This window comes from Pinus tabuliformis, chromosome 8, assembly GCF_031772625.1.
Source record: "Pinus tabuliformis cultivar Carrire ecotype Pingquan chromosome 8, CPIR1, whole genome shotgun sequence".
In the NCBI taxonomy this organism is placed as follows: Eukaryota; Viridiplantae; Streptophyta; class Pinopsida; order Pinales; family Pinaceae; genus Pinus; species Pinus tabuliformis.
In genome coordinates this window covers 217,647,936-217,672,782 of record NC_142294.1, presented here as the reverse complement: position 1 = coordinate 217,672,782, position 24,847 = coordinate 217,647,936, and the positions used below count along the sequence as shown (strand labels likewise).

Below are 24,847 nucleotides of genomic sequence, written 5' to 3'. Positions count from 1 at the left end.
TTAGGTTGAGGCCATTCTTGCATTGCCTAGATCTTTTTGGGGTCCACCTTGACACCTTCCCGCCCCACAATATGGCCCAAATACTCAACTTCTTCCATGCCAAACGAACACTTGGACAGTTTGACAAATAATTTATGTTGGTGGAGCAGTTGCAAGAGTAGATCTACATGGTGAAGATGTGCAGCCCAAGTGCTACTATAGATGAGGATGTCATCGAAGAAGACCAGGACAAATTTCCTGAGATATGGTTTAAGAAGGTGATTCATAAGGCTCTGAAAAGTAGAAGGGGCATTACAAAGACCAAATGGCATGACCAGGAACTCATAATGGCCTTCATGAGTTCGGAACGCCGTCTTGGGAATGTCGATTTCATGCGAATTTGGTGGTAGCCTGAGCGAAGATCCAACTTAGTGAAGAATTGAGCCCCATTGAGTTCGTCCAGCAAATCGTCAACCACCGGGATGGGAAATTTATCTTTGATTGTCAACTTATTGAGGGCCCTGAAGTCTGGACACATCCGCCACTCTCCGTCTTTCTTGAGCACCATGACCACTGGGGATGAATAAGGACTAATGCTGGGACGAATGACACCTGCTTCCAGAAGTTCCTTGATTATCTTTTCTATTTCATTCTTTTGGGTGAATGGATATCTGTATGGCCACACATTTGGGGGTTGGGCCCCTGGAACCAATGTGATGCTATGATCATGTTCCCCTCGTGATGGCGGAAGCTCCTTAGGCTTGTCAAAGACCTGCCTATGTTTATTTAAAATTTGTTGCATCTCAGGATGAATTTGCGGGGACTGGGTTTCAACGACCTGGATGGCATTAAATTGAGCTACCACTCCATGATTGCCCTTTTTTAACAATTTTTCCATCCTATGCGAGCTGATGATCGAGGGGGGTCCCGCCTGGAGTCCCCGGAGGGTATGTGTGAAGTTGTTTTGCTTAAAACTCATATATAACTCCTGGAAATCCATTGTGATTGGCCCCAGAGTGCGGAGCCATTCAGCGCCGAGGACAATGTCGCATCCCCCCATATGGATGGAAAACATGTGTGTTTTCAACTGATAATCCCCCATTTGAAGTTTGACATTTTCACAACGGCCTTCACATTTCATTGTGCCCCCATCCGCGATTTGGACTTGGAAGTTAGAAACTGAGTGTATAAAACAATGCACTGCGTCGGTGACTTTTTGATGGATGAAATTATGGGTACTTCCACTATCAATCAAGACTACTACTGGTCGATGTTTAATAAAACCCCAGATTTTGAGGGTTTGAGGGGATGAAATTCCGGCCAATGCATTTAGCAAAATAACTGGTTCGTCAGATACAATCTCCTTTTGGTTGTCTTCTTCTATCGCCTCAGGTTCCTCGAGTGGTGGATCTTCCTCTGTTGAGCTGTAGTCAGTGGCGTCTATTTGAAAAAACTTGGGCTCCTTGCATTTATGACCAGGGGAATATTTTTCATCACAGTAGTAACATAGTCCTTGCTTCCTTCTTTCGGCCATTTCCGCAGGTGACACCTTTTGGATCTTAAGTGTCTGAGTCGTATTGTGAGCTTGTGGGGGACGACCTTTAGTGGGGAAACTGGGGCGGCTGTATTGGGCTGCTAATGCACGTTCCACCTTACGAGCTACCTGGCAAGCTTCCGTCCACGTGGGAGGGTGGTGGAGTAGAACTTGAGCTTTGATGGCTTCTTTAAGACCGCTGATAAAACATTCCGTGTAGAACTCATCTGTGAGACTTTTAGTGCGGAAGGCTAAGGCTTCAAAAGTGGTAATATATTCATCCACTGTACCCGTTTGTCTAAGCTTAGTGAGACGCCCCAAAAAAGAGTCTTCCTGTTCAAAGCGAGCTCGAAGAGCTTTGGTAAATTGGGCCCAAGTCGGAAAAGGTCCATTGCAACGCTGATGCCATTCCGCCCATTGCCATCGTTCATTGTCCAAGTACATGGTCCCTACCATAAGCTTAGTCCAATCGTCATGGATATGATTCAGTATGAAATACTGCTCCATTTGTGCTAGCCATGCGGACGTGTGAGAACCGTCAAATTTATGCATATCCAACTTGGGAGGTCGCTGACTGGGTGGTGGATTGGTGTGCCAGACGTGAGGAGAGTGGCTAGACTCACCCTCATGGTGTTCATGGCCATCATACGCTTCCTCGTGGGCTGGCGCCTTGCCCTTATCGAGTACTTCCTGTACCTGGGTAGTTAGGCCTTCAATCATACGTTGGAGGGTGTTCAGATTTGCTTCAATTTTGTCTATCCTTTCATTGGCCATCGCTTGAGCTCTAGTTTCTACCATACACCAATTGGATGAAAAATTGGGACCGCCAAAAAAATTTGTACTAATAAATTAAATGGTACCACCGTGCTCAGCTCGTCGTCCTGATGCTGATGGGCTAGATCACCAATAAGCGCCTCGGGAGATCTCAGACTCTTTTTTTTTTTGGAAAACTCCTAACGGAGTTTTACTCCTTCTTGATCAATACTGCAGTCGCCAAATCCTCAAAATGTCAATGCCGCCAAAAGTCCTGTGAAAAGTATATCCAGCTACAGGAACCCTTCACAACTACTCCGATCTTGTGGATCTGAGAGATCTGAATGGTGGAACAACTGTTGTTGCTGATCTGATGGAGCTGCGGGACTAATGTCTGCTGCTGCTGCACTTGCTGATCTGGAATAGATGATGTGTGATCCCCCGATAGAAAGGGAACTATGGTCTTGAGGAGTGTCAAGTGCTACAGATCGCAATATACATAAGGGTCTGACAGTAGTACTCGGCCCAATGTTTCAGGGCTCTAACTAAGGAGGATCGACCGTACCCTTAGCCGTACAACCCGACTACCCTATCGTACGGGTGAGTAATCTCTCCGAGTGCTGTTCTCGGTGTACTGTAGCCACAAGACGGCCGAAGGTTTATCTATGGCGAGGTTTCAAGGGCGCCTAGGGGGCTTCCTATATACCCAGAGGGTACGTGGAAGACAGTCCGTGCGCGGTTCTGTCTAATGTGCTACTACTCGAAGGTGTACCCACAGGGGTTACAAGGGGGTCCAACAGACGTGACCACCTCTTGTATTTCCTGCGTGCATGCCTCCCCAAATCCGCAGGTTTATGCACTCAACGACAGATCCCGTGGTTTAAAGACGCCAGAACACGTCTCTAGCCAAAATTTTTTTTTGCTAAAAATTGGAGATCCCACCGAGCCCTGGAAAGTGCTCTGATACCACTTGTTATGCTCTTAACCTGCAAAATAATACCCAGACACAGAATATGCGAAGAAAAGATACCCAGAACATAGAATATGCGAAGAAAAGATACCTAGAACACAGAATAGCAATGATTTTATTATTCAAAGAGCAATGTTCACATGCCTCTTTGAGGGGGCAACCTCCAATAGAGCAGAGCTCGATTACAAAATAAGACACGATGCTCCTCGCAGGGAGTCTCTATCCTTTATATATGACTCATACATGCAATACCACGGGTCAATACCGTGAGTTTTATTAATACCATCTATCTAATACTACGGCTACGACCCATTTGCAACTAACTGTGGTCCCGTCATTAATTTCGGGTTAACCACTTACAAAATATATGGGCTTTATTGACTCTTTGACTATGACGTGATCCCAAGACATAAGTAAGGGGGTTAGGGTGGGACCCTAACAGAAGAAGCCATGAGAAGCTTAATAAGAAGAGAAACTCCAGACATACTTCTCGTCCAGGAGACTAAGATGGAAGACATAGTCTTCCTGCAAGCAAGCAAGAAACTTTGGTTTAAAAGTGAAGCAAGAGCAATCTCTGCCCGGGGCGCCTCGGGAGGGATTGGCACTCTATGGAATGCCAACAAATTTGCAGTCATCTTTGAGGCTAGTAATACTCATTGGTTGCTGCTGAAAATGCAGAATCCGGATACCAAGGAAATCTTTTGTCTTTTCAATGTATACTCTCTAGTCAATGTCGAGGAAAAAAAGGATTGCTGGGATTCTACAAGGCACCAAGCAAACTTGATAAACCTGGAAAATATAATTATTGCTGGAGATCTCAACCTCACTCTTCATTCGTCTAAAAAAGGGGAGGCAGCGCAGTCCGAGATCCGGCAAGGGAATGGGCGGAGGATCTTATGCAGGACTGGGACTTGCTGGATATCAAACCTTCTTCCGGTAAGTACTCTTGGTCTAACAAAAGAGTGGGCCCAAGTCATATTGCTGCCAGATTAGGTAGATTTTTCATTCAAAGCTCCTTTCTGTTACTAGGTTTAGAACCCAGAATGCACATTCTTGCTAGTAGCATCTCGGACCATAAGCCCTTAAAGCTAGAGCTCCTAGCCCATCTAGATCTGGGTCCTATTCCTTTTAGATTTAGTCCTCTCTTGGTCAAGGAGCCAAACTTCATGCAATTAGTCAAGGATTGTTGGAGCCAGCCTGTCAAAGGATCTCCTTTCTTCATCTGGGAGGAAAAGCTGCGAAGGGTAAAAGGAGTTCTAAAATGTTGGGCCAAAACCTTGTCCAACCCTGTTATAGAAACGAAAGCCATCAAAGCCTCTCTTGCCTCTCATCAAATTCATATGGAGAACGCTTTAGTCACTGAGGAGTTGTTAGATCAAGAGGCTCATCTACAACAATGCTTTCATAAGGCCTGCTTAGCTGAAGAAGAATACTGGAGATTAAAATCTCGAAATCTCTGGCTCAAAGCAGGGGACAGGAACACTGCTTTTTTCCACAAACAAGCCTAGGCCAGGAAATGCTTCAACACTATTTCTGAGATTAAGAAGGATAATGACACTCACAAGGATTTTGCAGATATTAAGAAAGCAACCTTTTCTCACTTCCAAAACTTGTATAGTGATGATAAGGATCCGCTCCAATACTCAGATCTGTTAGACATTATTCCTTTAGCAATTTCCCCTCGTATGAACGAGATCCTTGAGGCCAAAGTCACTAAAGATGAATTTAAAAAGGCCCTTTTTGATATGGATCCGGATAAGGCCCTTGGGCCAGATGGCTTCTTTGCCAGGTTTCTCCAAGTTTGTTGGTCGATTGTTGAAAAGGATCTTCTCAAAATGGTTCAAAAGTCTCAAAATACACAGAAAATAGGAGGCAGCACAAACTCCGCTTTTTTAGCCCTCATACCCAAGGAAAAAGGCGCCAACAACTTCAGCAGATTCCGTCTGATTTCCTTATGCAATACTGGGTACAAGTTAATCACCAAAGTAATTGCAAATAGACTGAAGCTCATTCTTCCCAAAATAATTCCGGAGAATCAAGGAGGCTTCATCCAAGGAAGGCAGATCGTGGACAACCTCACCCTTGTTCAAGACGCAATCCATTCAAGTCTTTTTGAAAAGAACAAGGTATGGTGATTAAACTTGATTTAGCAAATGCCTTTGATGAAGTAAATCATAGTTTTCTTTTAAAAGTCGTGAGCAAGTTTGGTTTTGGAGCAAACTTCATCAAATGGATCCGGGCATGCATCTTGGAGCCATGGATTGCTCCTCTTGTAAATGGAAGAGCCACTGATTTTTTCAAAGCTTCGAGAGGACTTAGATAGGGGTGTCCTCTTTCCCCTCTATTATTTGTCATCCAAGCCTCTGTTCTCAGCTTCCTGTTAGACAAAAAGATGCAAGATCAAGATATTAATGGACTGTGTATTGCAAGAGGGGTCAAAAACATAAATCACGCCTTATTTGCGGATGACACTCTACTTTTGGGTACTTCCTCTCTTTCCTCTACCTCTAAATTTAAAGCAGTTTTGGATGAATTCAGTGAGGCCTCAGGCAGCGTTGTAAATAAGAACAAATGTCACATCTTCAGCTGGAACACTTCGCCTAGATTGCTCTTTGCTATTTCTAGATGTTTGGGTTTTGCAGCCTCCTCTTCTTGGACCTCTTTCAAATACTTGGGCCTTCCTGTTTTTCATAAGAGACTTACAAGCAAAGACTGGCTCGCTTAGCTTGAAAAATTTAAGACTAGGATCCAAGCCTTGGGTTACTCCTGGCTCAACACTGTTGGCAAATCTGTCCTAATAAAATATGTGCTCACCAACCTCCCTCTATTCCAATTTGTTGGGCTTCTTGCTCCGGTAATCATATTAAAAAAAATGGAAGAGTTCATGTGGAGGTTCTTTTGGAAGGGCGGAAAACAGAACGAAAACAAGCTTCCTCTTATCAGCTGGGAAACCATCTCCAAGCCACTGTGGGAGGGTGGTTTGAATTTCAAAAACCTCTGTCAGCATAATGTGGCTATGGTAGCTAAGACTATCTGGAGGATCATTGCGCCCAAGCCGGGCTGGGCCCAACTGGCTCTCTGGAAAAAGTATTTCAGAGGTCCTCATTCAAGTTGTTTAGACAATGTGATTCATTTGCCTAACTCGTCTTTCCTTAAACTGTATGTTAAAGTTGCTCCCTTAATCAATGCGCACTCCTATTGGATCCCAAGAAATGGCAAAAAGATCAACATCTGATCTGATAAAATCATGAATATGGACCCAATTGAAGACAGAGCCTCCATTAGAGCGCTGCGATGCTGGATGGATAGAGAGGGGCTGAGTTCGCTGTGGGATATTTCGCTTTGGTGCGATTCTGTTTGGGCAGGTTGGAAACGTATTGAGGTGCCGGCTCATCTGCTCAACGAATGGACCACGTTGCTTGATCTCCTTCACGGCTTGGCGCCCACGCACATGAGGAAAAGAGATTCGAAAGGCTGGGGGCCAAATGACAGATGCTACGCTGTCTCCATGGGATATGCCACGCTGAATGAGAGGCCATACGTCCCCCCCGATCCAACACCATGGCAGGGTTTCTGGCGTTTTCCCTCATGGCCCAAAGTCGACTTCTTTGCTTGGCTTCTCTGCCATGGCAAAATCCTAACGTATGACATGTTGGAGAGGAAAGGGTTCCACGGTCCCTCCATCTGCTTGCTGTGCAAAGAAAATGCAGAAAAAACAGTCCATTTAATCCTTGAATGCAACTTCTCTAAGCAGATCTGGTTCTCCTTTATTCACAATTTGGATCCCAACTTTTCACTTCCTTGTTCCACTGCTGACCTTTTTTCTAATTGGGCAATCAGATATCATGGCCCAACTCCTAAAAATCAGGTAATGAAAACTGCATGGGCTGTTCTTCCAAAGGTTATTTGTTGGCAAATATGGCTAGAACGAAATAGAAGAATTTTCAGAAATACTAATCAGAATCACAAGGCCTTAGAAATCAAGATTAAATGTCATTTAAAGGAGTGCTTGATTGATATAAAAGATGATTCTAATCTCGGCCAACAAGACATCACTTGGGGATCATTCCTTGACTTGCACTTTCAACCAACAGTTAGAAATGTCCCTTCTCTTAAAGACTGGCAAATAAGGAAATCTGAAATGGACTTTCAAGACTGGCTCAAATCGCACTCAAGGCACTTTCTCTTTTTTGATGGGGCAGCAAAGGGCAATTCGGGCAAAGCTGGTGCAGGAGGTGTTGTTGTAAATCCATTTGGGGAAAAATTCATTCCTATGCTTGTGGGCTTGGACATTCATCCAACATTCAAGTTGAGGCTTTGGCCCTCTTCCAAGGCCTCAAGATCCTCAAAGATTTAAATATAAGTGAAGCTAATGTTATAGGTGACTCCCAGATCATTATAAACGTAATGATTTCCAACTCCCTAGCTTTGGATCTTAAACTAGCAAGGCTGATATCCAGAATCAAGGGCTTAGAAAACTCTTTTCAGAAGTTGAATTACTACCATGTGCTGAGAACTCATAATAAAGAGGCGACATTGAAGCCAACAAAGCTGCCCTCCTCTCCGCCGGGGTCAAGATGAAAGACGAAGAAGAATCATGGGAACCCATCCCTTAAGCTGATTACTGCCATGTTTTACTGCTTGCTCTCAAATAAATTTGTTTGTATCTTCAAGTGGGGAAAATTTTCTGAAATTGAAACTATAGATTCCTTATCAAGGAAGAAGTCTTCAAGTTTTAGTTGCATTCTCATTCTTAGCAGGGAAATGCAACAGGATACAGACATCCTCAATGTAATCAAACTTTCGGCATTCAGGCCAAGATGAATATAAATACTCCATAATCGTTTCTGTCCCAAAAAAAAAAAGACACATAAACAATTAAAAATACATGAACACCATATTTTACCCTAGAATCCCTTACAAGAAAATTGAATAATATATTACTATTTTCCATGGCTTAAAAGAACCCAAACTAGCCAAAGTGAGCCCTCCAATCAATTCAGGGATATTACAATAGAGAATCCTTAAGATTTTAACAACTTCATCACATATAATCGACAGGCTCTAAGACCATGGGCCACAAAAGTCATGTGCCCACATTTATGATTTCGTTTTAGCTTTATTATTACTTAGTATACGAGCAAATGATGTAATCGAGTTAAAAACATAGTAAATTACTCCATAATGGCTTTCCTCATCATTTTTAATACATAGTATACGAGCAAATGATGTAATCGAGTAAAAAACATAGTAAATTACTCCATAATGGCTTTCCTTATCATTTTTAATACTAATAAAAATATTCGCTATATCCCTGGAAACTTTGTAAAAATATTCTCTTAGTAAGAAGTCAAAGAAAACTTCATATGGATGATCCAATTAAATACTTTCTTTTCAATATTTATCTAGTTTCTAAAATTTCTTATAACATGCTACAGCCTTACGGCGTTTCCATTGCAACATGTGGTGCAATTTCTAGTTATAAATTTTGTGCAAAACCAGGGCCATGAAGATACGCATTGAAATTACTCGAGCCAATGCTCTCAAATATAGTCCTCCAAGTAATATTATTCACAACATGGCCAAAACCCTCGGTAGGGTTTTGAGAAGAAGTGGAAGATTAAGGTTTTTGAGAAGTTAAAAATGATTGAGAAAAGAAAAACCATGTTGATACATCGGGGATGTGTTATAAAAAAACCAGTGGCCAATTTGTATCTTTGAGTTCAAGAAGTTGTGGCCATGGCATCTGATTATGATCAGACAATTATCTGAGCTTTATGAGAGTGAGAAGGCTACATTCCTGAGCCGGTCGTTGATTACATTGAGAGGCACAAAACGAGAATTTCGGACAGTGGCCATGAAATGGAGTTGGATTTAAATTCCTTGAGCAAGGAACAATTATGTGATCTACAAAGGCTTGTGAATAGCAGTTATGAGGGTTGTGATCAATGGTTTGCAAGTGTGTCAATGAAGACTGAGACTGGTGCTGCAGAGGTAAGTCTTGTTTATGCAAGCTAGAGCTATCCCTTGTTTTATTTTCATTATTATTATATAAAACATGATATAATTAAATCCGCAACATCCTAAGTTTATAACACGAGAACGAGGCAACGGGGAATTGGTTCACTGGCATGGTCAATCGAATATTAAGTCGTCTACAGGGGTTTCATTCTTGTGGTCTCTTCTGAATTGGAAGGACTGTGGAAAGGGATTTTCATTGCCGATAAAAAAGACTTCTTCTCATTAGAGGTCGAGGGAGACTCCCTTATCCTAATAACAGTAGCCACCAGGATTCAAGCAGGTACCTCGGCAGCCAAGATAGCTTCTAGCTGGAGGCTGCTCAGCAGACTGGAACTTTTGGAGGAAAGGCTCCGGAATCCCCAAAGCATCACCTTCAAGCATGTAAGACGCATTGCCAACAAAGTAGCAGATAGACTGGCCAATCAAGGGGTGAACCAACAGATCCCATATTTCTTAGGACCTCTCGACGACTCAGATGATGAACAACTCAAACATGAATGCACTTCTCTGGTGCAACAGGACTACTCGCTCCCGGATGCGGGTGATTGACAGGCTAAAGGGTACGTTGGAGGCGCGTCGAGTGGGCAGGTGTCAGCCCAATTGCGCCACTGGTAATGGTTATGGGATGGCGAGCTGGTCTCGCACACCTCTATTAATGGCAGCATTAATGCTGTCCTTCAGTCTCCTGGTTAATTGCGCAATGGCTCTCAGGATGTTCGTCACTCCCGCGGTTCCGTTGCAGGCCTTCGACTCCATAAAGGTCGCTGCTCTGAGCGTCTCCCTGAGCCACTCTGTTAGTTTGTTTCTGTTAGTCAGTCTTTCGCTTGGCTCAAGAGCTTTCTCCATCTTCGTCTTTTGCTCGGCTCTGGCTCCAAGGGCTCATGGATTTGTCTGGGCTCTGTCTTCGCTTCTCTCTGAGCACTCGTTTTTATGTCATCGCCCTCTCTGCATTCGCCCCTCTGTCAAGCCTCGGTATATCAAAATGCCACGAGAAAGGCCTAGAATGGGGAGTAGGCGAGGTGGTTTCCGCGGTCGCGCCACCCATCAGCTATCCACCCCCACCTCGGACCCATCCGTTGGAGTTCGGTAGCTTCAATTATCCAGCCACCAGAAGTGGCAGAGGCAGTGGAAGAGGGTGAGTTAGGATCGATGGCTGTGAGCATAATGCACATCCCACTGCCCGTTTCCGCATTTCGTGTTCCCTGGAAAACTCCTCCTTCATACGATTAGGATTGAAAAGTGTAAGAATGCCAGGGGTTCGGGAGCGGTTCATCTTGGGGTTCCTGCAGATCAGAGGATGGCAAATCCAAATGTTAACCAACGCCAAGTCACGGGAGGCCTTTCTGTGGTGAATTCTGAAGCCAATGCAGGTCCGAGCGTGCCAGCAAGAGGAGAGCCTACAGGCTCAGAGGTCCATCCGTCTGACTCAGATGACTCAGCTCAATTTGGGTGTCGGTGTTATGAAACCAACTCAAGAAAAGATAGAAAAGATAGATCAATGCCTTAGAATTCAGCCTCTTCGAGGGGGCAACCTCCTTTACATTACATAAATGAACAATTCTTCGATGATTCTAATGACAAAACCTCCTTTGTATATATAGGAGTCTAAGGAGTTACAATATAATCTAGCCGACCTAACAATAATAATATAAAGCCACAAAAATAACAATAGAGGGATTCTATGGGGCACAGAAATAACAATATGGGGGTAATAGGGGCACAACAATATAAATAAGGGGTATAACTACAATAGTAATGGGGTAATCACTAGTATTATAGGGACCCAACATGCTCCTCTCCTTCAAAAAAGTGTTGTCCTCAACGCTTGTGTAGTTCTGGATACTTCTGCATAAAATTCTCATCCTCCCATGTGGAATCTTCAGCGGATAAGTTCTTCCACTTGATAAGATACTCTGAAATTGATCGATTTTGTAGCTGTCGAGTTCTTGTTTCTGTGACTGCTTCCAGTTCCAATATAATTTTTCCTTCCTCGTCAAGTTCTGGCAATATTGTTTGAACTGGGAGCTTGTCGCCTATAACCTTCTTTAAACATGAAACATGGAAAACTGGGTGCAATCGAGAAGCTGCAGGAAGCTCCAATTTGTATGCCATAGTACCAATCTTTTGCAACACCTTGTACGGACCATAATACTTTGGTGATAATTTATTATCCTTCTTAGCTTGCTTTAGGGACATTTTCTTATATGGTTGTAGCCGAAGGAATACCCAATCACCTACATCAAAACTTCTTTCACTGCGATGTTGATCTGCCTGTTGTTTCATTCTATTTTGTGCCAACACGAGGTTATCCTTTAAGAGTTGGAGGACTTGTTGTTGATGTTCGATGTGATGTTCCACTGCCTGAACCTTAGAATTTTCTCTTAAATATGATGTGATGGATGGTGGTTGATACCCATAAAGTGCCATAAATGGGGTCATTTTTGTTGCTGTATGGAAGGAAGTGTTATACCACCATTCAGCCAGAGGCAACCATTTGACCCATTGTGTCTGTTTATCAGATACAAAGCAACGAAGATATCCTTCCAAACATTTGTTTACTATCTCAGTTCGCCCATCAGATTGAGGATGATAAGATGAGCTATGAGCTAACTGAGTACCAAGACAAGAAAATAATTCTGTCCAAAAATTTCCAGTGAAAATGGGATCTCTGTCACTTACAATAATCTTTGGGTTTCCATGTAGCTTTTGAATTGTTTCCATAAATGCAGTAGAAACTGTACTGGCTTTAAATGGATGTGATAATGCACAAAAGTGTGCATACTTGGTAAGTCTGTCAACTACCACCATGATGACACTCTTTCCCTCAGACTTGGGTAAACCTGTGATAAAATCCATTGAAACCTCCTCCCAACGTTGGCTTGGAATGGATAAAGGTTGTAATAGACCTGGTGTCTTAATTGTTTCAACTTTATTTTGTTGGCAAACCAAACATTCTGCCACAAACTTTTGAATATTTGATTTAAGGCCATCCCAAAAAAATTCCTTCTTAACCCTGTGGTAAGTTTTAAAAAATCCTGAGTGCCCTCCTAAGGGAGAAGTGTGCAATTCCATAAGAATCTTTTGTTTTAGCTGGGAATTCTTACAGAGGTATAAGCGATCTTTGTACCATAATGAATCATTTTTCCAGCTAAATGTATCAGACGTACTGGAATCTTGTTGTAGCTTTCGAATAAGTGCCCACACTTCTTCGTCATTCTTCCATTCCTCCCTTGCTTCGTTTATCCAATCTGGTTGGATAATAGAAATGGCGCACAACAATGCTTCCACATCCTCATCCTTTCTTGAGAGTGCATCTGCCACCACATTTTGCTTCCCTTTTTTGTAGATGATTTCAAAGTCATAACCCAACATCTTTGTGACCCACTTTTGTTGCTCTTCAGAGGATAATCTTTGTTCTAAAAAGTATTTAAGGCTATCATGATCCGTTTTTACCTTGAAGTGTCTTCCCATTAGGTAGGGTCGCCATTTCTTAAGTGCATGGAGTATTGCCAACATTTCCTTCTCATAAATAGCTTTGCTTAAAAACTTTCCCTTGATTGGACGACTTTCAAAAGCAATGGGTCTTTCATCTTGCATTAGAACAACACCAATTCCATTTCCTGAAGCATCACATTCCACAATAAAGGTTTTTGTGAAGTCCGGTGTAGCTAAGACCGGTGCTTGGCACATTGCCTCTTTAAGATGTTCAAAGGCCTTTGTTGCTTCCGGAGTCCATGAAAATGCATCTTTCTTCAATAATGTTGTTAGAGGTGCTGCTATTCTCCCATAATTCTTAACAAACTTGCGATAATACCCTGTCAACCCAAGAAATCCTCGCAGATGCTTTATGGATGTGGGGATTTTCCATTCCTTAATGGCTTTAATTTTGCTAGGGTCTACCTTAACTCCTTCATGAGATACAATATGACCCAAATATTCCACCTCCTGGACTCCAAAGAAACATTTGGATCTTTTTGCATATAATTGTTTCTCCTCCAATAGTTGTAGCACCCTGTCAACATGTTCAACATGATCCTTCCAAGACTTGCTGTAGATTAGTATATCATCAAAAAATACTAACACAAATTTTCTAAGGAATGGTTTGAAAATTGAATTCATCAAACCTTGAAATGTTGAAGGTGCATTGGTAAGGCCAAAAGGCATGACCAAAAATTCATAATGACCCTCATGAGTTCTAAATGCCGTTTTCAGAATGTCTTCAATCTTCATTCTGATTTGATGATATCCCGAACGAAGATCCAACTTGGTGAAGTAAATTGATCCATGCAATTCATCAATGATAGGAATGGGGAACTTATCTTTAATAGTGAGCTTGTTGAGCTCCCTATAATCCAGACACATGCGCCATGATCCATCCTTCTTGTGCACCAATACTACTGGAGGAGAGAAAGAACTTTGACTCGGTTGAATTATACCAGCCTCTAGCATTTCTGCAACCATACGTTCAATTTCACTTTTTTGGACATAGGGATATCTGTACGGCCTGATGTTTGGAGGAACACTTCCTGGAATCAGATGAATAGCATGATCATGATCACGCATAGGTGGGAGACCTTTGGGAGTCTCAAATACCTTGGAATGATTGTCCAGGACTTTTGGAGATCTGGAGAAATAGATGATTCCGATGTGGAAACATCTAGCGAACATAATTGTGCAATTACACCTCTTTGCTCCTTTTTTAGAAGCTTTGTCATACCATTAGAGCTGATTATCTTTCCTGGTTTCCCTGCAATACCCCTTAATTCAACTTCCTTTCCTTCTGTAGAAAATTTGATGAAAAGTTCTTGAAAATTAAAAGCTATTGTACCCAAGGATTGTAGCCATTGGACTCCTAGTACAACATCAACACCTCCCATTGGAATGGAAAGCATTGGGCTAGTCAATACATATTCTCCCATGGATAGCTTGATATTATGGCACTTTCTAGAGCAATTTATTGTTCCTCCATTTGCAATCATCACTTGACACTCTGGTGCTGGATATAGGAAGCAATTCAATTCTTTTGCTACCCTACAATGAATAAAATTGTGGGTGCTTCCTGAATCAATCAACACTATTACCTTTTTCTTCTTGATTTGTCCTTCTATCTTGATGGTTTGAGGAGTGGTAATTCCCGCCAATGCATTACAAGATATGGTCGGATTTATTTGTTCTTCATCTAGGCTTTGTTCCTGGAGTATATCCTCTTCTTTTGACCTTTCTTGCTCTTTTTCTTCTTCCTCTTCACAATCTATGTAGAATAATTTCTTCTCAGCACACTTATGACCTTTAGTGTATTTGCTATCACAACTGTAACAAAGCCCTTTTGCTCTTTTTTCTTCCAATTGTTGTGGTGTCAACCTTATAGGTTGTGGAAGACTAGGGGCAACAACACTTCCGTCTTTATAGTTGTGAGTGGTATGCTTCCTGGTTGCCATAATTTTGCTTTCCATTTTTCTTGCTAACCTGAATGCCTTCTCTAATGAATCAGGTTCCCAAAGGCGAACATCATGTTGGATATTATCCTTTAAAGACCCTATGAACACATCAATCCTATGCTCCTCTGGAATATCTTTTACCCTTATGTTCAATTTTTGGAACTCCTCAATGTGCTCCATTATTGAACCCTTTTGTTTGAGACTTATCAATTGGCTAAAAAAAGTGTTGCTTTTTGTATCCTCATAATGTGCTATCAATTCTTCCGTAAAAATTGCCCAAGTGATAAATTGTTTACGAGAACAAAGCCATTGATACCATACAAACTGATTTGGTTCCAAATATACAGTTGCCATACGTACCTTTTGTGTGTTTTGCACATTATTGAGATCGAAGAACTGCTCCATCTGTAATATCCATGTGGCGGGATCCTTGCCATCAAACTTCCTCATATCGAGTTTTGGAATATGGTGGGTTTTCGATCCAACATTAGAGTCTATGGAATCATGATTAACATTTCTTTGGTTCACATCATGAGTTTCCTTTACAACCTTTCCACCATTAGTATGTATTTCATGTAGAAAATTTGTCAAATTTGTCTTCAAATCTGCCATGTATGTAACTTTTTGGTGTTAAAGATGAAATTCTCTTCCTTGTATGTGCAGTCATAGTTACTAAGCTCGAATTCGATACGATACAATAAAAATTCGAATAAGAAATTTTTAATTCGAAAAAAATTCGATAGTATACATCTTAAAAACTATCATTTTGAAAAATTTCTTATTGTGTTGGGGATATCTTCAGCCCATTTTTAAAAAAATTTATTTCGAATTTTGAATAACATCCAATAAACTAGATAATATAAAAACTTCACTTCCCTTCAATAATTTCTAAATTTAAATCTAACATATTTTTCTAATTTTAGAACTAATCTATCTAAAATCTTTCATAATAAATATAAACATTTTTAAAAATATCTAAAATTCCATAAAATCAGTCATGGCAAAATTAACATGTATTACAAATTAACAAACTGTTGTGTAACATATTCTTCCTTTTCCTATTTTGCTGGCTTTTTAACCCATAAAAACAATGATTGCAAAATTAACATGTATTACAAATTAACAAACTATTGTGTAACAGATTCTTCCTTTTCCTATTTTGCTGGCTTTTTAACCCATAACAACAATAATAAAGTTGGAAAATTATGAACTTTCTTATTCCACTCTGATTTTCCAGTTTCTCCAGTTTCTTTCGTTCTATACGGATGCCATCCTACCACTTTTTGTTTCACCATTAACATTCTCTCGTAGTGAATGAACAATCTGTGCAAGTGGTGTTATGATGAGGACATTCTGTGGACTGGCTAGGTAACGGATGCGCCTCCCGACCTTTTCTGGAGGAAATAATAATTGAAGTTTCTGAGAGGGAAGATATTTATGGAGCGATCCTGGCAGACCAAACCAGATACATGGAGTCTTTTCAAGTAACAATCAATTGTGAGGAATGGAAAATTCATCACCAGCCATGAAATATTTCACAGCTGGTTTGGCCATAGCTTTATGTTTCATGGTTAATTTTGTGGTAGCAGATAATAGTTCTTGCTCTAATGAAAACAGTGAAGATTCATGCATGAATAATGTTGAAGCTCTCCATCTGAGGACTGGGGCACTAGCTGCTATTATTGTGGCAAGCACTATTGGGGTATGCTTGCCTGTTGTGGGTAGGACTTTCCCTGCTTTAAGTCCTGATAGGAATATATTTTTTGTCATTAAGGCTTTTGCTGCTGGTGTGATTCTTGCTACTGGTTTCGTTCATGTTCTTCCTGATGCCTTCGCATTTCTTACTACTGAATGCTTAAATCCGAATCCATGGGGCAACTTCCCCTTTGCTGGGTTTATAGCAATGATGGCCGCAGTTTGTACTCTCATGGTGGATGCTCTAGCCACTGGTTACTACGAGCGGTCCCATTTTAGAAATCAAAACAAAGGTAATCAAGTTAATGAGGGTACAGATTTTGGTAATGGCAATGGCTTAGAGCATGAGAATCATGTGCATACACACTCACATGCTACCAATGGGCACGCCCAAGGATCCAATGCTATAGAAGAAGATTCCACTATTCGGCATCGCGTCATTGCTCAGGTAAAAACCTAAACTTCAAGCTCAAGTATAGATTTCAATAACTATATTATTAAATTTAACACCATGAATGGAACATGGTTAATATCAGGTGTTAGAATTGGGCATTGTTGCTGACTCCGTTATTATTGGTATCTCATTGGGTGCTTCTGAAAGTCCATGCACAATTAGGCCTTTAGTGGCAGCCTTATCATTTCACCATTTTTTTGAGGGAATGGGTCTTGGTGGATGCATCATTCAGGTAATTTTTATCCCTTAAATCTTCAAAAATTGAATAGTATAAGGCAGGAATATTTACACTGATATAAGGTTGATTGATTGAAATTTGTGTCTTTTGAGTGGGGCAGGCAGGTTTCAAGAATAAGTCGGCAGCAGTTATCCTGATGACGTTCTTCTTTGCTGTGATAACGCCCTTTGGTATTGCACTGGGAATTGGGATCTCATCGGCTTAGAACGAGAACAGCCCCACGGCACTGATCGTTGAAGGAGTATTTAATGCAGTGTCTTCTGGAATTCTGATATACATGGCTCTGGTGGATCTTCTTGCTGCAGATTTTATCAATTCCTCTCTAATGAAACAAAATAAAACACTCCAGTTGTGCTCATACGTCACTCTCTTGTTAGGTATAGGGTCCATGTCTTTGATCGCCAAATGGGCTTGAAATTTTACCATATCTCTTCCCTACAGAATCTCCTATATCTCTTTGTTGGTTGTATCGACGTTTATGTACATACACATATCCTTCGATTTGTGACAATGACAATTGATTGAATTTTCTCTTGGATGTACATAGAAACTGAATCCATTGACAATGTATATCCAAGAGAAAATTCAATCAATTGTCATTGTCACAAATCGAAGGATATGTGTATGTACATAAACGTCGATACAACCAACAAAGAGATATAGGAGATTCTGTAGGGAAGAGATATGGTAAAATTTCAAGCCCATTTGGCGATCAAAGACATGGACCCTATACCTAACAAGAGAGTGACGTATGAGCACAACTGGAGTGTTTTATTTTGTTTCATCAGAGAGGAGTTGATAAAATCTGCAGCAAGAAGATCCACCAGAGCCATGTATATCAGAATTCCAGAAGACACTGCATTAAATACTCCTTCAACGATCAGTGCCGTGGGGCTGTTCTCGTTCTAAGCCGATGAGATCCCAATTCCCAGTGCAATACCAAAGGGCGTTATCACAGCGAAGAAGAACGTCATCAGGATAACTGCTGCCGACTTATTCTTGAAACCTGCCTGCCCCACTCAAAAGACACAAATTTCAATCAATCAACCTTATATCAGTGTAAATATTCCTGCCTTATACTATTCAATTTTTGAAGATTTAAGGGATAAAAATTACCTGAATGATGCATCCACCAAGACCCATTCCTTCAAAAAACTTGTGAAATGATAAGGCTGCCACTAAAGGCCTAATTGTGCATGGACTTTCAGAAGCACCCAATGAGATACCACAAATAACGGATTGAGCAACAATGCCCAACTCTAACACCTGATATTAACCATGTTCCATTCATGGTGTTAAATTTAATAATATAGTTATTGAAATCTATACTTGAGCTTGAAGTTTAGGTTTTTACCTGAGCAATGACGCGATGTCGAATAGTGGAATCTTCTTCTATAGCATTGGATCCATGGGCGTGCCCATGTGTAGCATGTGAGTGTGTATGAACATGATTCTCATGCTCTAAGCCATTGCCATTACCAAGATCTGTACCCTCATTAACTTGATTATCTTTGTTTTGATTTCTAAAATGGGAACGCTCGTAGTAACCAGTGGCTAGAGCATCCACCATGAGAGTACAAACTGCGGCCATCATTGCTATAAACCCAACAAAGGGGAAGTTGCCCAATGGATTCGGATTTAAGCATTCACTAGTAAGAAATGTGAAGGCATCATGAAGAACATGAACAGAACCAGTAGCAAGAATCACACGAGCAACAAAAGCCTTAATGACAAAAAATATATTCCTATCAGGACTTAAAGCAGGGAAAGTCCTGCCCACAATAGGCAAGCATACCCCAATAGTGCCTGCCACAAGAATAGAAGCTAGTGCCCCAATCCTCAGATGGAGAGCTTAAGTCTTATTCCTGCATGAATCTTCATTGTTTTCATTAGAGAAAGAACTATTATTTGCTACCACAAAATTAACCATGAAACATAAAGCTATGGCCAAACCAGCTGTGAAATATTTCATGGCTGGTGATGAATTTGCCATTCCTCACAACTGATTGTTACTTGAAAAGACTCCAGGTATCTGGAGAAACTGGAAAGAAACTGGAGAAACTGGAGAAACTGGAAAATCAGAGTGGAATAAGAAAGTTTATAATTTTCCAACTTTATTATTGTTCTTATGGGTTAAAAAGCCAGCAAAATAGGAAAAGGAAGAATCTGTTACACAATAGTTTGTTAATTTGTAATACATGTTAATTTTGCAATCACTGTTTTTATGGGTTAAAAAGCTAGCAAAATAGGAAAAGGAAGAATCTGTTACACAACAGTTTGTTAATTTGTAATATCTGATTTAAACTTTTGAATATCTGATTTAAGGCCATCCCAAAAAAATTCCTTCTTAACCCTGTGGTAAGTTTTTAAAAATCCTGAGTGCCCTCCTAAGGGAGAAGTGTGCAATTCCATAAGAATCTTTTGTTTTAGCTGGGAATTCTTACAGAGGTATAAGCAATCTTTGTACCATAATGAATCATTTTTCCAGCTAAATGTATCAGACGTACTGGAATCTTGTTGTAGCTTTCGAATAAGTGCCCACACTTCTTCGTCATTCTTCCATTCCTCCCTTGCTTCGTTTATCCAATCTGGTTGGATAATAGAAATGGCGCACAACAATGCTTCCACATCCTCGTCCTTTCTTGAGAGTGCATCTGCCACCACGTTTTGCTTCCCTTTTTTGTAGATGATTTCAAAGTCATAACCCAACATCTTTGTGACCCACTTTTGTTGCTCTTCAGAGGATAATCTTTGTTCAAAAAAGTATTTAAGGCTATCATGATCCGTTTTTACCTTGAAGTGTCTTCCCATTAGGTAGGGTCGCCATTTCTTAAGTGCATGGAGTATTGCCAACATTTCCTTCTCATAAATAGCTTTGCTTAAAAACTTTCCCCTGATTGGACGACTTTCAAAAGCAATGGGTCTTTCATCTTGCATTAGAACAGCACCAATTCCATTTCCTGAAGCATCACATTCCACAATAAAGGTTTTTGTGAAGTCCGGTGTAGCTAAGACCGGTGCTTGGCACATTGCCTCCTTAAGATGTTCAAAGGCCTTTGTTGCTTCCGGAGTCCATGAAAATGCATCTTTCTTCAATAATGTTGTTAGAGGTGCTGCTATTCTCCCATAATTCTTAACAAACTTGCGATAATACCCTGTCAACCCAAGAAATCCTCGCAGATGCTTTATGGATGTGGGGATTTTCCATTCCTTAATGGCTTTAATTTTGCTAGGGTCTACCTTAACTCCTTCATGAGATACAATATGACCCAAATATTCCACCTCCTGGACTCCAAAGAAACATTTGGATCTTTGTGCATATAATTGTTTCTCCTCCAATAGTTGTAGCACCCTGTCCACATGTTCAACATGATCCTTCCAAGACTTGCTGTAGATTAGTATATCATCAAAAAATACTAACACAAATTTTCTAAGGAATGGTTTGAAAATTGAATTCATCAAACCTTGAAATGTTGAAGGTGCATTGGTAAGGCCAAAAGGCATGACCAAAAATTCATAATGATCCTCATGAGTTCTAAATGCCGTTTTCAGAATGTCTTCAATCTTCATTCTGATTTGATGATATCCCGAACGAAGATCCAACTTGGTGAAGTAAATTGATCCATGCAATTCATCCAGTAATTCATCAATGATAGGAATGGGGAACTTATCTTTAATAGTGAGCTTGTTGAGTTCCCTATAATCCAGACACATGCGCCATGATCCATCCTTCTTGTGCACCAATACTACTGGAGCAGAGAAAGAACTTTGACTCGGTTGAATTATACTAGCCTCTAGCATTTCTGCAACCATACGTTCAATTTCACTTTTTTGGACATAGGGATATCTGTACGGCCTGATGTTTGGAGGAACACTTCATGGAATCAGATGAATAGCATGATCATGATCACGCATAGGTGGGAGACCTTTGGGAGTCTCAAATACCTTGGAATGATTGTCCAGACCTTTTGGAGATCTGGAGAAATAGATGATTCCGATGTGGAAACATCTAGCGAACATAATTGTGCAATTACACCTCTTTGCTCCTTTTTTAGAAGCTTTGTCATACCATTAGAGCTGATTATCTTTCCTGGTTTCCCTGCAATACACCTTAATTCAACTTCCTTTCCTTCCGTAGAAAATTTGATGAAAAGTTCTTGAAAATTAAAAGCTATTGTACCCAAGGATTGTAGCCATTGGACTCCTAGTACAACATCAGCACCTCCCATTGGAATGGAAAGCATTGGGCTAGTCAATACATATTCTCCCATGGATAGCTTGATATTATGGCACTTTCTAGAGCAATTTATTGTTCCTCCATTTGCAATCATCACTTGACACTCTGGTGCTGGATATAGGAAGCAATTCAATTCTTTTGCTACCCTACAATGAATAAAATTGTGGGTGCTTCCTGAATCAATCAACACTATTACCTTTTTCTTCTTGATTTGTCCTTCTATCTTGATGGTTTGAGGAGTGGTAATTCCCGCCAATGCATTACAAGATATGGTCGGATTTATTTGTTCTTCATCTAGGCTTTGTTCCTGGAGTATATCCTCTTCTTTTGACCTTTCTTGCTCTTTTTCTTCTTCCTCTTCACAATCTATGTAGAATAATTTCTTCTCAGCACACTTATGACCTTTAGTGTATTTGCTATCACAACTGTAACAAAGCCCTTTTGCTCTTTTTTCTTCCAATTGTTGTGGTGTCAACCTTATAGGTTGTGGAAGACTAGGGGCAACAACACTTCCGTCTTTATAGTTGTGAGTGGTATGCTTCCTGGTTGCCATAATTTTGCTTTCCATTTTTCTTGCTAACCTGAATGCCTTCTCTAATGAATCAGGTTCCCAAAGGCGAACATCATGTTGGATATTATCCTTTAAAGACCCTATGAACACATCAATCCTATGCTCCTCTGGAATATCTTTTACCCTTATGTTCAATTTTTGGAACTCCTCAATGTGCTCCATTATTGAACCCTTTTGTTTGAGACTTATCAATTGGCTAAAAAAAGTGTTGCTTTTTGTATCCTCATAATGTGCTATCAATTCTTCCGTAAAAATTGCCCAAGTGATAAATTGTTTACGAGAACAAAGCCATTGATACCATACAAACTGATTTGGTTCCAAATATACAGTTGCCATACGTACCTTTTGTGTGTTTTGCACATTATTGAGATCGAAGAACTGCTCCATCTGTAATATCCATGTGGCGGGATCCTTGCCATCAAACTTCCTCATATCGAGTTTTGGAATATGGTGGGTTTTCGATCCAACATTAGAGTCTATGGAATCATGATTAACATTTCTTTGGTTCACATCATGAGTTTCCTTTACAACCTTTCCACCATTAGTATGTATTTCATGTAGAAAATTTGTCAAATATGTCTTCAAATCTGCCATGTCTGTAACTTTTTGGTGTTAAAGATGAAATTCTCTTCCTTGTATGTGCAGTCATAGTTACGAAGTTCGAATTCGATACGATACAATAAAAATTCGAATAAGAAATTTTTAATTCGAAAAAAATTCGATAGTATACATCTTAAAAACTATCATTTTAAAAAATTTCTTATTGTGTTGGGGATATCAGCCCATTTTTTAAAAAATTTATTTCGAATTTTGAATAACATCCAATAAACTAGATAATATAAAAACTTCACTTCCCTTCAATAATTTCTAAATTTAAATCTAACATATTTTTCTAATTTTAAAACTAATCTATCTAAAATCTTTCATAATAAATATAAACATTTTTAAAAATATCTAAAATTCCATAAAATCAGTCATGGCAAAATTAACATGTATTACAAATTAACAAACTGTTGTGTAACATATTCTTCCTTTTCCTATTTTGCTGGCTTTTTAACCCATAAAAACAATGATTGCAAAATTAACATGTATTACAAATTAACAAACTATTGTGTAACAGATTCTTCCTTTTCCTATTTTGCTGGCTTTTTAACCCATAACAACAATAATAAAGTTGGAAAATTATGAACTTTCTTATTCCACTCTGATTTTCCAGTTTCTCCAGTTTCTTTCGTTCTATGCGGATGCCATCCTACCACTTTTTGTTTCACCATTAACATTCTCTCGTAGTGAATGAACAATCTGTGCAAGTGGTGTTATGATGAGGACATTCTGTGGACTTGCTAGGTAACGGATGCGCCTCCCGACCTTTTCTGGAGGAAATAATAATTGAAGTTTCTGAGAGGGAAGATATTTATGGAGCGATCCCGACAGACCAAACCAGATACATGGAGTCTTTTCAAGTACAAATCAATTGTGAGGAATGGCAAATTCATCACCAGCCATGAAATATTTCACAGCTGGTTTGGCCATAGCTTTATGTTTCATGGTTAATTTTGTGGTAGCAGATAATAGTTCTTGCTCTAATGAAAACAATGAAGATTCATGCAGGAATAAGGCTGAAGCTCTCCATCTGAGGACTGGGGCACTAGCTGCTATTCTTGTGGCAAGAACTATTGGGGTATGCTTGCTTGTTGTGGGTAGGACTTTCCCTGCTTTAAGTCCTGATAGGAATATATTTTTTTCATTAAGGCTTTTGCTGCTAGTGTGATTCTTGCTACTGGTTTCATTCATGTTCTTCCTGATGCATTCGCATTTCTTACTGGTGAATGCTTAAATCCGAATCCATGGGGCAACTTCCCCTTTGCTGGGTTTATAGCAATGATGGCCGCAGTTTGTACTCTCATGGTGGATGCTCTAGCCACTGGTTACTACGAGCGTTCCCATTTTAGAAATCAAAACAAAGGTAATCAAGTTAATGAGGGTACAGATCTTGGTAATGGCAATGGCTTAGAGCATGAGAATCATGTGCATACACACTCACATGCTACAAATGGGCACGCCCATGGATCCAATGCTATAGAAGAAGATTCCACTATTCGGCATCGCGTCATTGCTCAGGTAAAAACCTAAACTTCAAGCTCAAGTATAGATTTCAATAACTATATTATTAAATTTAACACCATGAATGGAACATGGTTAATATCAGGTGTTAGAATTGGGCATTGTTGCTGACTCCGTTATTATTGGTATCTCATTGGGTGCTTCTGAAAGTCCATGCACAATTAGGCCTTTAGTGGCAGCCTTATCATTTCACCATTTTTTGAGGGAATGGGTCTTGGTGGATGCATCGTTCAGGTAATTTTTATCCCTTAAATCTTCAAAAATTGAATAGTATAAGGCAGGAATATTTACACTGATATAAGGTTGATTGATTGAAATTTGTGTCTTTTGAGTGGGGCAGGCGGGTTTCAAGAATAAGTTGGCAGCAGTTATCCTGATGACGTTCTTCTTTGCTGTGACAACGCCCTTTGGTATTGCATTGGGAATTAGGATCTCATCGGCTTACAACGAGAACAGCCCCACGACACTGATCGTTGAAGGAGTATTTAATGCGACGTCTTCTGGAATTCTGATATACATGGCTCTGGTGGATCTTCTTGCTGCAGATTATATCAATTCCTCTCGGATGAAACAAAATAAAACACTCCAGCTGTGCTCATACGTCGCTCTCTTGTTAAGTATAGGGTCCATGTCTTTGATCGCCAAATGGGCTTGAAATTTTACCATATCTCTTCCCTACAGAATCTCCTATATCTCTTTGTTGGTTGTATCGACGTTTATGTACATACACATATCCTTCGATTTGTGACAATGACAATTGATTGAATTTTCTCTTGGATGTACATAGAAACTGAATCCATTGACAATGTATATCCAAGAGAAAATTCAATCAA

General features: G+C 40.2%; 3 pseudogenes; 2 read left to right on the top strand and 1 right to left on the bottom strand.

Annotated features, from left to right (window-relative positions):
- The first annotated feature begins 16,199 nt into the window (after positions 1-16,199).
- On the top strand, positions 16,200-17,497 carry LOC149234931 (zinc transporter 3-like; annotated as a pseudogene).
- Positions 17,498-17,777: 280 nt separating this feature from the next.
- LOC149234930 (zinc transporter 1-like) lies at positions 17,778-19,075 on the bottom strand (annotated as a pseudogene).
- A 4,298-nt stretch (positions 19,076-23,373) lies between these two features.
- LOC149234929 (zinc transporter 1-like) lies at positions 23,374-24,669 on the top strand (annotated as a pseudogene).
- Positions 24,670-24,847: the final 178 nt, after the last annotated feature.